The sequence below is a fragment of the Sinocyclocheilus anshuiensis genome, unplaced genomic scaffold, assembly GCF_001515605.1.
Source record: "Sinocyclocheilus anshuiensis isolate Anshui unplaced genomic scaffold, SAMN03320099.WGS_v1.1 scaffold3378, whole genome shotgun sequence".
NCBI lineage: Eukaryota > Metazoa > Chordata > Actinopteri > Cypriniformes > Cyprinidae > Sinocyclocheilus > Sinocyclocheilus anshuiensis.
Genome location: NW_015540832.1, coordinates 214,615 through 225,826, shown reverse-complemented (window position 1 = coordinate 225,826; position 11,212 = coordinate 214,615). Strand labels below are relative to the sequence as shown.

Genomic DNA, 11,212 nt, shown 5'->3' with positions numbered 1-11,212 from the left:
CAGTAAAACTGCACATTTTAGAGTGGCCTTTTATTGTGGCCAGCCTAAGGCACACCTGTGCAATAATCATGCTGTCTAATCAGCATCTTGATATGCCACACCTGTGAGGTGGATGGATTATCTCGGCAAAGGAGAAGTGCTCACTAACACAGATTTAGACAGATTTGTGAACAATATTTGAGAGAAATAGGCCTTTTGTGTACATAGAAAAAGTCTTAGATCTTTGAGTTCAGCTCATGAAAAATGGGGGCAAAAACAAAAGTGTTTCGTTTATAATTTTGTTGAGTGTATATACTGAAATCTATATACTCGACCGATGCCAAATATCTGCCATTTTGAGATGTGGATATATAAATGTATATCTAGATTTTTGTTTAGATTGATATAGTTTACATCTACACATTTATTTTCTTTTTGATTTTTATATTTTAGTGCCACTGCATTGTGTCACACTCCAACACCAGAATAAGTCTTATGTAAAGGCATTCAAACATGTCCGATCAGGGTCAGATGAACCTAAACCCAGCCTAATTATACAGGACTTTAAGTCCAGTTAGTTGACCATTAATTCAGGGAAGCCACCAACTAATTGTTTTTGAAAACATAGTTTTGCACATCCATACATGCCATAAACAAGCATGCATATTTCACCTCCAGGGCCTGTTCACTGATCACTGTCTGTGTTCATATCATAACCTCAAAATACCCTTTCTCTGCCCACTGCCTTGGTGTGCTGTATTTTGAGTCTTGGCAGGCCTAATTGGATGAAGTGGAGCATGCTGTAATGTGTTGTCATGGTGAAGCAGCGCTGGGCTGTAATGTGATTTGCTGTAGTAGCAATCAGGGCTGTAAATTCTCACCGATGGAATCGAGTGATTCACACATGGGAGTGTGTCAGAAGCCCAGTGTGTACTAAACGTAGGAGTGTATCGCCCAAAGCCTGCGATCCAGAGGAGGTACACACCGTTGCCAGCTGATATCCACTGGCATACACTTGACTTCCACACAGACAGTCGGTAGAGGAACTAGAGCTGAATTGATCAGTATTGATGGGCGGGAGTCTGTCAGGCCATAATGTTTGCCGCCGCAGGGAATGTTTGTGTGCTGGAGCGTGTCTCCTCCTGTCCCTTCAGTATGCGGGTGTGTGTGCGTATAACAGGTCAGGAACACACACGCTTTCTGTCTTTCCCTCCAAAACAGCGTGTGTCTATGCAGGCGACATCTGTGTGCGATAGATAAACCCAAAATTCATGAGCTATGAATCAGGCTTAGGCTGCCTTTGATGTCCCATACTACGAGGAGACATTCCAAAGCCTTCTGTATTTGTGTGTGTGTGAAGAGCGAGCCGTATTAGCGGTACGAAGGCAAGAGCAGCAGCTGTCAGTTATACTCATCAGCTTTGCTTCAACTCTATTGTCTGAGGAGACAGTGGGTAGATAGATGCCTGCAGGTTGGCAGTGCCACACACACGTGCCACATCTACAGTTATTTCACACATGGATGTTGTATCGCACCTCGTGAGCTGTAATTCATAATATCAAGCTCATTATTTTGACATGTGCCATGTCATTTTCTCTCTCTGCTGTGTTTCTCTTTCTGATGCTCAACAAGGCTCGCTGACGCACATATATAACAATTAATGATAGCTTGGCGAGCTGCTGCTTCTATAGCAGCAGGTAGTAACAATGCTAACAGCTCACTCTGGTTTCTTTGACAGATCACTCCATCTTCTGACAGCTTGGTGACGCCCACAAAAGGAACTGACTGGCCCATAACTCATGGCTTCCTTGGTACTGGGACTTTCTCTGGTAAAATATTCACTCACACATGACTTAAAACTGGGAATTCACAGTGTTGCATTATACTCCAAGTTCCCTTTTTTTCCCTAACTTAGTGAGCTCACTACCTAGACGCTATGTCTGATTAAACATATTTGGTTTTAGATTCTAAATCTATATTGTTGGATTGTTTGAGCATCATAGGCATGTTGGAACATTTGATTTGTTGACCTTCAAAACTTAGTGAGCTGACTATCTACCTAGGAAACAATTTTGATCATAGACAAGATGCTAAATCATAAACATGTTGTAACATTCAAGCTGACATGTTCAGATCCAGGTTCAAAACCTAGTAACCTTATTCTAGTAAGCTTACTGCAAAGACAGCAGTTTTGAGCATCATTGGCATTCAATTTGAAATGTTTGATTCAGCATGTTCGATTAAATGCTCAAAAACTAGTCTCTGAGCTGACTACTTAGTGCTACTTTAGTGCTCAGTACAGCATTTTTGGTTAAATTTTGGAATGTCCTCTTTGAAATGATTGATTCATTATTTTCGATTTAACATTTAAAACCTGGTGAGCTAGATTGCATGAGCAGCATAAACACATTGGAACATTTGGTTTGACTTGTTTGATTCAACATTCAACTTGGTAAGCTGACTACATAGACAACATTTTTGAACATCGTAGACATTTTGTAAATGTTTAAATTTACATGTTAAATTTTTTTTGGGGGTAATTTTATTGCCTAAACAGCACCTTGAGCATTATTAGCACATTCAGTTACACATCTTTGATTCAACACATTTAACTCAATTTTGGAATGTTCAGTTTGAAATATTTGACTAGGTGTTGAATATGTGTTTTTCAGGGCCGATACCGATTATTACAGTTCAAGTAGACCGATAACCGATATTTTGAACCGATATATATGTCTGGTGTAAAAATAAAAATGTCAAAATTAAGAATAACAAGGGCTATTTGTAGGGCTATTACCCCACTGGCAGATAATTTTACTTTTTTAAAGCAAAATGCACTTAATTTAGTTTTTTTTCCCCCTGGAATCAAGACTAAATACAGGTATATATGTAATTTTGCTTATCTAGTAAAAGTATCTTGATTTAAGAATTTTTTGATATTTTGACTAGAAACAAGACAAAAATACTAAGTAAGATAAGCCATTTTTTGCAGTGTTGTAACATTGACATGTTGGAATTGTTCAGTTCAACATATTTGATTCAACACATTCTATATGATATTGGAATGTTCAATTTGAAATGTTTGATTCAATATATTTGACACTCAAAACTTATTGAGCTGACCATCTAGACAGCATTTTTCAGTAACATAGGCATGTTGGAACATTGAATTCGGCATGTTTGATTTGACCCTTGCTACCTAAATGACATAACATGCCATAAATAGACATGTTGGAATGATTGACATATTCGATTCAGCATGTTTGGTTTCAGACTTAAAGATGTTTGAGCACCAAAGGCATGTTGAAATGTTTGATTTGACTTGTTTGATTCAATTTGCAACTTAGTGAAATGACTCCCTCCCTACCTAGGCAACATTTCTGAACACCATTGACATGTTGTAATGTTCAAATCTACATGTTTAGTTCTATGTTTGATTTGACATCCGTTTCTATTTTAGAATGTTCAGTTTGGAATTCTACACTTGTTGGAATGATTGAGATGATCTATCTATTCAAAGCTCTGTTTCGTAGTCAAGGCCTAGTGAGCTTACTACCTAAATGCCGTTTTTAAGCATCATTTACTGTTCAATTCGACACTCAATACCTAGAGGCAATACACTTTTAGGCATAATTTATGACCATTAAATTTGAATGTTCATCTTGAATGTTTGAAGAGGCCTATGAAGCATAAAAATGCTGTCTAAGTAGGCATCTTACGAGGTCCTGACAGCTAGTGTGAAACCGTTACAAGCTTTTCCTTCAGTTGCGCATAAGAGATGTTTATTGGTATAAGGGTACTGTTGAAGAGATAAACAGACAGAAGGCCACTCCCTGACGCCCCACCTGGGAGATTTTCAGCCTGCAGCCTCATCTGTTTGTTTCGATACTTGATTTGTTTGCTGACCTGTTTTTCCTCTGCCGTGTTGTGTGTTTGTGTGGTGTGGTAATGGCTCGTCTCTCAATGACCTGAACAAAGCGTGTCTATGCGTGTGTTTGTACTGCTGCATTTAGGAGCCCTGAGGACAAACTGGTGTTTCAAGTTTTGTTGCCCTTGAGCAGAATTCACTTCCTCCTCCTCTTATTTTTTCTTGTTCACCTTCTGGAGTCTTCCAAAAATCCTGAGATTCTGGTTTCTTGGCCAATCATGTGTGAATACTGCCAAGTTGTCTTAAACGTGATTAGATGTTTATATGGCTTACAAGGTCATGTGTGTATTGCTTGGATGGTTAAATAAATGGGTCAGTACTTAATTTTATCACCGTCAGGTACAATGTGGATAGTTGTCACCCTGTTTTATAATAATACTAATCCTGTTTGTCTTAGCCATGTGCTTAGGACTCTCAGATTACACATGTTCTCTTGCTTTGACTGTCACATTCACAAACCTGAACACCTGTGCACTATTTGATCACATGCCAGCCAGATGGCACACATGGGCATTTCCTAGTAACCCGCTGGCCTCCTGAGATCATCATTTTGTGGGTGTTAGTATGACGGAATTGGATACTAGGGCCTATTACAGATGGGTCAGGACATCCACCAACCAACTAGTTGGTTAATGAGGTTGACGGTTGATGATTTTTTTTTTTTTTTTTCAAATCTCAAGTGATTTTAGTGGCATTTTTATTTTCAGGCTCAAAATATTGTAACATTGGCATGTTGGAATCTATCATAGGGGCTTTCGTACCAGAGGAACCTTTTCATTGTTTCTAGTACCAATGAAGGAAGTTTCAGGAACTGGAAACAAATTTAGTTCTAGGAAAATTTTTTGGGAGAAACTAAATTCGCTTCTACTTCAGTAGGGTCTTACCCAGCACCATTGACGTAGTTGTACGTTAATTGGTCAAATGCATGCCATACGAAATAGCACCCGTTAAACATGGAACAGTATTTTAAAGGTGGGGTAAGTGATTTCTGGTAGCCAATGTTGATATTTCAAATCACCAAAACAAACACACCCCTACCCCAAAAGGGTATCATCCCTATTTTGATAGCTCCGCCCCACACATACGTACGCAACCCAGGCAGCGATTAGTTCTGTGAAACAAAGCAAAACTGCTGCTGCGTTCTATTTATGATGTATTGACACAAATTTCAAATGATTTTCAACGGTCGCTTTTAGGGCTGTCAAAAAAAATTTGAATTTCGAATATTCGTCGAATTTAAAAATAAAAATCCACATTCTAATGCAAAAACGTTGCATTCGAATTTTAGTTATGCATCAGGCAGCCTTATCAGTGGTGCACGAAATGCGACGACGATGTAAGTGTCATTGCATTTTAATGCTTTTGTTAGCCTATCCAGTTTAACCAACTAGATGCGGCGCTGCTACGTTGTTCATTCAAAATATTGCGGAAAAAGAGAACATCAATGCTGAGATGATGTTGTTTACGTCAAAACCGAAACCAAGCTGTTCACACAGAGCGCATATTTTTCACATTTTCTAGAGGGACATCTATCACCGTTACACTTGCGTCTCGCACAAGAGAGCCGCATGTTTAGCCATGTAAAATTAATGTAAGTTCAACTGTTTAAAAACATGTCTCAAGACTTTATGGCGGTTTTTCCCCATCCCTCTGCATCTAAAGTTTTTAAATGAAGAAAGTACTCTTTGTGATTGGTTTTCGGTCCTTTGTATTAAACTATACATGCATGCATGATGCTGTACATGTTGTAATTAAGCAACTTTATTAATTAAAATTAATATACATTATTTTAAACATTATGCACTTTTTTCAAAGATAGTCGTGTTATTTTATTATGCTTTGAAGAAACGTGCATAATATTTTGTTCGATGCGCCCCCTTATGGCCTCAGGAAAGAAGCCAAAAACTTTTTTCCCCCCTAACTGAAATGATGCCTTTTAAATTCGAATATAATTCGAATATTGATAATATTTAAGTACAAAATTCGAATTTAGTTTTTCAGCCATTTTGACAGCCCTAGTCGCATTTGTTGCATGCGGTGTAGATTGACTTTAGCTGTTGCGGACAACTGTCGCGTCCGGTGATGACACGGATGACACATCTTTCTGTCGCTCGGCTCGGCTAATGTCCGTCCTGTGCACTGAGTGCTTTCTCCTCCGCATCATGAGTAGACACGCCCCTTACTGCTGATTGGCTACAAGTTTGTTTTGGTACTCGGCCCGACTCAGTTTTCTAAAGCGTTTTTGAAAAAATACATACCCCACCTTTAAAGTGGTACAAGACATAAACATATACAGAAAGCTAATGTTAACAGCATTTATATGTCACACAACTTATACATCGTCATTCCATATCCATTATCACGGTTCCCATTACACACAACAGAAACACAGCTCCGATCACAGCATCCTCCATTCTCCAGTTGTTGACGTTGTTGAATTCCGCAATTAAATGTTGTCGTTGTTGGCCGGCTTGTGTTACTTCAGAGTTCTTACTGGTAGTGCGAAAGCAACCAGGAAAATGGCCCAAGGAGAACATTTAGTTCTTGGCTTCTTCCTTTAACTAAGTTCCTATAACTACCCAGTGTCCTATAAATAGGGCCCTATGAAATCCATTTTATTTTTTCCCAAATTCCTTTTTTTCCCATTTACATTTTTTTGGATTCTGTTTTAATTTTTCTGGACTCTCAAAAAAAGCATCAAAAAGCATGTCTAGTTATTTAAAATCATGAAACTTACACAATTTAACAGGAATTTATTAAAAGTTTACCAAAGTTACATTTTTATGGAACTATTAAATATACGTTTTGTTTGTTATCTCTCATTCTGGTTTATTTTTACCAAATTCTGTGTTTTCCATTTTAACTTTCTGGATCCCATTTTAATTGTTTAATTCAATTTAATAATCAAAAGCATCTCTAATTAATTGATTTTATAAAAAACTATTTAATTTATTTTCTTTATTTCAGTAATGCTGTGTTGTGTATTTAAATTTTTCTGGTAAATAAAGGAAGGCATAAAACATTAATTTATCTTTTAATCAAATGAAAATTAAACAAATTTTTTTTTGGCAAACAAAACGTGGAAGAAAATTGTAATTATTCCTTTAGATAAAATCATGTTTAATAATAAATGTATTAGTAGTAGTACTATGGGGAAGTCATGGCCTAATGGTTAGAGAGTCGGACTTGTGTGTGAGATCATGAAGATTTGTATTTGGCTTATTCAGTTATATGTTATACCTATCTATGCAATACAGTGGGATACAACACTTTTTGGTATATAAGTTTAGTATACCACCCCTAGTCAAACATTCTTTTTACATTTTATTTATATATATATTATACCCTCATTGGGGGCTGAGCCCCCCTAAAATGAAAATCCTAGAATTGCCCCTGATGTAGAACATGCAGGGTTCATATTTAAATAGTCTTTTTGTGGCTTAATAATCACAGACACAAGTTTGTGTGCTTTTGCTTTATTCATTCAAAGTTTGGCAAATTCCGTGACATTCCGCATTATATGGTAAATTCTATTTTTATGACTGGATTCCATGATTCCGTTTGCTTTTTTTGCATCACGGAAATCATAGGGCCCTACCTATAACACATTCAGTTGGATTTTGGAATGTTCATTTTGAAGTTTTTGATTCCGTATGTTTGGTTTGACACTCAAAACCTAGTGAGCTGACTATCTAGACTAGACCATGTTTTTCAGCAATGTGCACATCAGAACATTCGATTCTGAATGTTTGATTTGACCCTCGCTACTTAGACAACATTTTGTTTTACAAAACATGTTGGAACAGTTTCTTTGTTCTTTTTTGCTTGTTTTTATCTCACATGATTTTAGTGGCAGTTCTTTAAAGGTGACAAGTTTAGAAACACAAATGATCTGAGGGTTTTATTACTAATGGCATGCTGTGCATTAGCATGCTAACAGTATCTACTCTCAGCATGGTGCAACTCTCTCTAAAAAGTTGTCTCTAAATTAATCTCCCTTAAAGTCAGTCATCACAGCTGACTTTGTAACAAATTCACCTCCTTCAGCAATAAATTCTCTAGAGAATTAATGTCACCTGCTGTGAGCAATGTTCCCGGTTTTATGCACAATCCGTAGGTGTCCGTTTTTTTTGGGATGACTGGTGGAATGTGCAATTAAAGGTTAGCTGAAGGTTAAAAAAAGTTATATTTGCCATATTTGTTGAGTATGTATCAGTTACTCACTAAAAGTTTGCTCTTATCATCCATATATCCCTATGAAACATGTCTATTGGGGTCTGACTCTGTGGGACATGGCTCTACATCAGTGTCGTTTTTCAGTTTTTATTTTATTTATTTTTAGATAAACGTGAAATCAGTTTAATGATAGGCCGATATAACACTAAGGTGGCCATTATTTGGATTTTTTAAATTAATGGCATCGGCTAATAGTTTTTTCTGTTTGACCAATGAGTGTCAGAAGCTGGACAGCACTGGGACTTTTATTTTGACAGATAACAATGTCTGTGTCTAATAACTTAAAAATTGTTAGACAACAATGTTAAATCTGAAGGATTGTCTTCATATCGATTTATTTTGAAATGATTTCTGCTTTAGTACATATTATGTAAATGAAATAGAAATTTAATTGCTGCATGTTTTATTTACTATGTTTAAAGGAAACGTGATATCATGCATAATGTGGGCCATTGGCCACCCTGCTCTCTAAGATATAGACATAATCCATCAAAAATTTGGTCAACCACTAATCAGTTTAATTTTCTAATGTATATTTCTGACTTTTTGTGCAAGATCCATCAGTACACATGTTATTCCAAATAAATATTTGTTAATAGCATTTAATGAAAATATAACAATATAACTACAGTTTTACCCCCTGACTAGTCTACTTGCAGAATGTGTATCTCCCACCCTGTGGCGCGTGCACACACGACTTCCCATAATCTATAATTCAGATTTGCATTCGTTTTCTCTGCTTTATTGATTAGCTTTCGCTCACACTATGGATTTTATGCACATTTGACCTTCACCGCTTATCTTAGTGAATTAAAGGATTGTGACCAGCACCTGCCTGCACACATGAAGCAAATGCGGGTCAAATACACAGCCTCATGAAACAGTAGCGACCTTCCTGTCTTCACCATGTCCCTCTGCTTTCATTTCCTTCGTCACAAGCTTTCTTCTGTCCTTCACACCCAGTCAAGTAAACCCTATAGGGCAGACCAAATGTGCAGCCGCTGCCCTCCACTGCACATCTATTCCTTTTATACACACACTGGCCAGCTGCTACAGCCAGGGGGTTCATGTCTGACACCCCGAAAACAATGTGACAGGAAATCGATGGAGGAAGCAAGCTGTGTTGTGATATAATGTCTTCATCTAGATTTTTTATGACTGGCAGACATTGAAGAAAGTCTCTGGTGTCTCTAAGATAGCTAGGAAGGGATGTCACTAGAGGCCTTAAAATAAAGTCCACAAAATTAGAAAGTGGCTCTGTCAAACTATTGATACCTGCCACTATAGGTCGTCCATGAGGATTTTTTAGATCTTTGTGGACTTTGGGTAAGATATAGAATACAGGTTTGGTTGGAGAGCGGTTGAAAAGATACTGTAATTCTTTTTCAGAAATCAAACCCTCCAAGTGTGCCATCTTAAGAAAATGTTCAATTTCTCTTTGAAATTGTATGGTAGGGTCTGATGTTAAGACTTTATAGTAGATGCTATTTTGTAACTGTCGAAAACTTCAGAATTGTAAAGAGTTCTGGGCAAAATTACTAAGCCACCCCCTTTATCAGCAGGTTTAACCACTATATCCTTGTCTCTGCATAATTTATCAAGAGCATCTTTTTCTGATTTCGATAAATTAAACTTTTGCTTTACAGGGGAGTCACAAAATAATTTTTCAACATCTCTTTCCACCAATCTGCAAAAGGTATTCATTGAAGAATTTGTGACATGAGGACAAAAGGTGCTCTTCGGCTTGAATTTCCGACGATCACTGTTAGTAAAGAAAAAAAAAAAAAAAAGGAATTTACTGGCCAAAGAAAAACTAAACTTTAAATTGGAGAGAAAAGCCTTATTTCTGCAGCTGTTGTTGTGAACTTGCCCTGTGAGTGTTGGGCTGTGGCATCAGCCAAATGTTGGGGGGAGCTTTTACGCGGACTCGCCTTGAAATGCTTGTACATTCATTGAAACAAAAAGCCACCTTCAGTGCAGCTCTATGGCTGCGCTCCACAGTGCATTTGAACTCAGTGACTGTTGCCAATAGAATAGCTGAGAGCAAACACTGTGAATAACTGCATGCACTGTTTGTAATGAAAGACTGTGTTTATAGTTCTGACTGGATTGTTTTGAAGTTAGATACATTTCATGAATTAGCAATGTATCGTTGTAATTTAATACCGAGGCGATAAACATATAATGTACACTGCAGTTCTGAAACGTGGATGTAGAGCAATTATAAATGGCAAAATCATAAAATTTTTAGTCCAACAAGTCACTGAATTTGTCAAGCCACTGAAAAAAACACTATATCCTTGTCTCTGCATAATTTATCAAGAGCATCTTTTTCTAATTTCGATAAATTAAATTTTTGCTTTACAGGGGAGTCACAAAATAATTTTTCAACATCTCTTTCCTCCAATCTGCAAAAGGTATTCATTGAAGGATTTGTGACATGAGGACAAAAGGTGCTCTTCGGCTTGAATTTCTTATTTATTCTTGTTAATTATTGAAAATAATAAAATTGTAAGGAAATCTATTGACCCTTATCACAGACTAGGGCTGTGCGATTAATCGAAATCGTCATAAAATCGCGATTTTCAATCATTGTTGTCTGCAGGACAGCCCAGACGTTGCTCAAATACACAAGAAATACTGTAAAACTCAGGATGCATTTCATGTCAAAAAATGAAATGCAATGACTTTGATTTGACTGTATCCTCATCATTGACCTCATCTTTAATTGTTTTTATTTCTTGTGGCAAATAAACAAACAGGAATTGTATGCGCTTAAAAAGAACAATGAGTTCTCAGGTGCGTAGAGCAAAAGGGAGAAAGTTTTAGTCCAACAAGTCACTGAATTTGTCCGCACACTGAAAAAAATTTCCAATCAGACCAAAAAAGGTCTCTCAAAAATGTAGTTTTTATTATCCATATGCAAAAGTGACAAAAGTGCAAAGTGTATTAAAAACAGACCAAAGAGCAGACATTTCAGCCCATGCTTTCTTCAGTGCTCATGAGGCAAAAAAGCAACATCACACTTAAGGTGGGCGTACACGGTGCGATTCTGAAGGTCAGAACATC

At 37.2% G+C, this 11,212-nt stretch overlaps 1 protein-coding gene across 3 annotated transcripts in view; it reads left to right on the top strand.

The window, feature by feature from the left end:
• The window catches only part of LOC107687359 (signal-induced proliferation-associated 1-like protein 3), a 105,940-nt gene that overhangs the window by 50,309 nt on the left and 44,419 nt on the right, over nucleotides 1-11,212 (top strand). For 2 of the 3 annotated variants that reach the window (XM_016484641.1, XM_016484642.1), the window contains exon 2: nucleotides 1,718-1,808. The exons of the other annotated variant lie outside the window; for it this stretch is intronic. The gene's annotated coding sequence lies outside the window, so the exon portion shown is untranslated. The remainder of the gene's footprint in view (nucleotides 1-1,717; nucleotides 1,809-11,212) is intronic. 3 annotated transcript variants of the gene reach the window in all.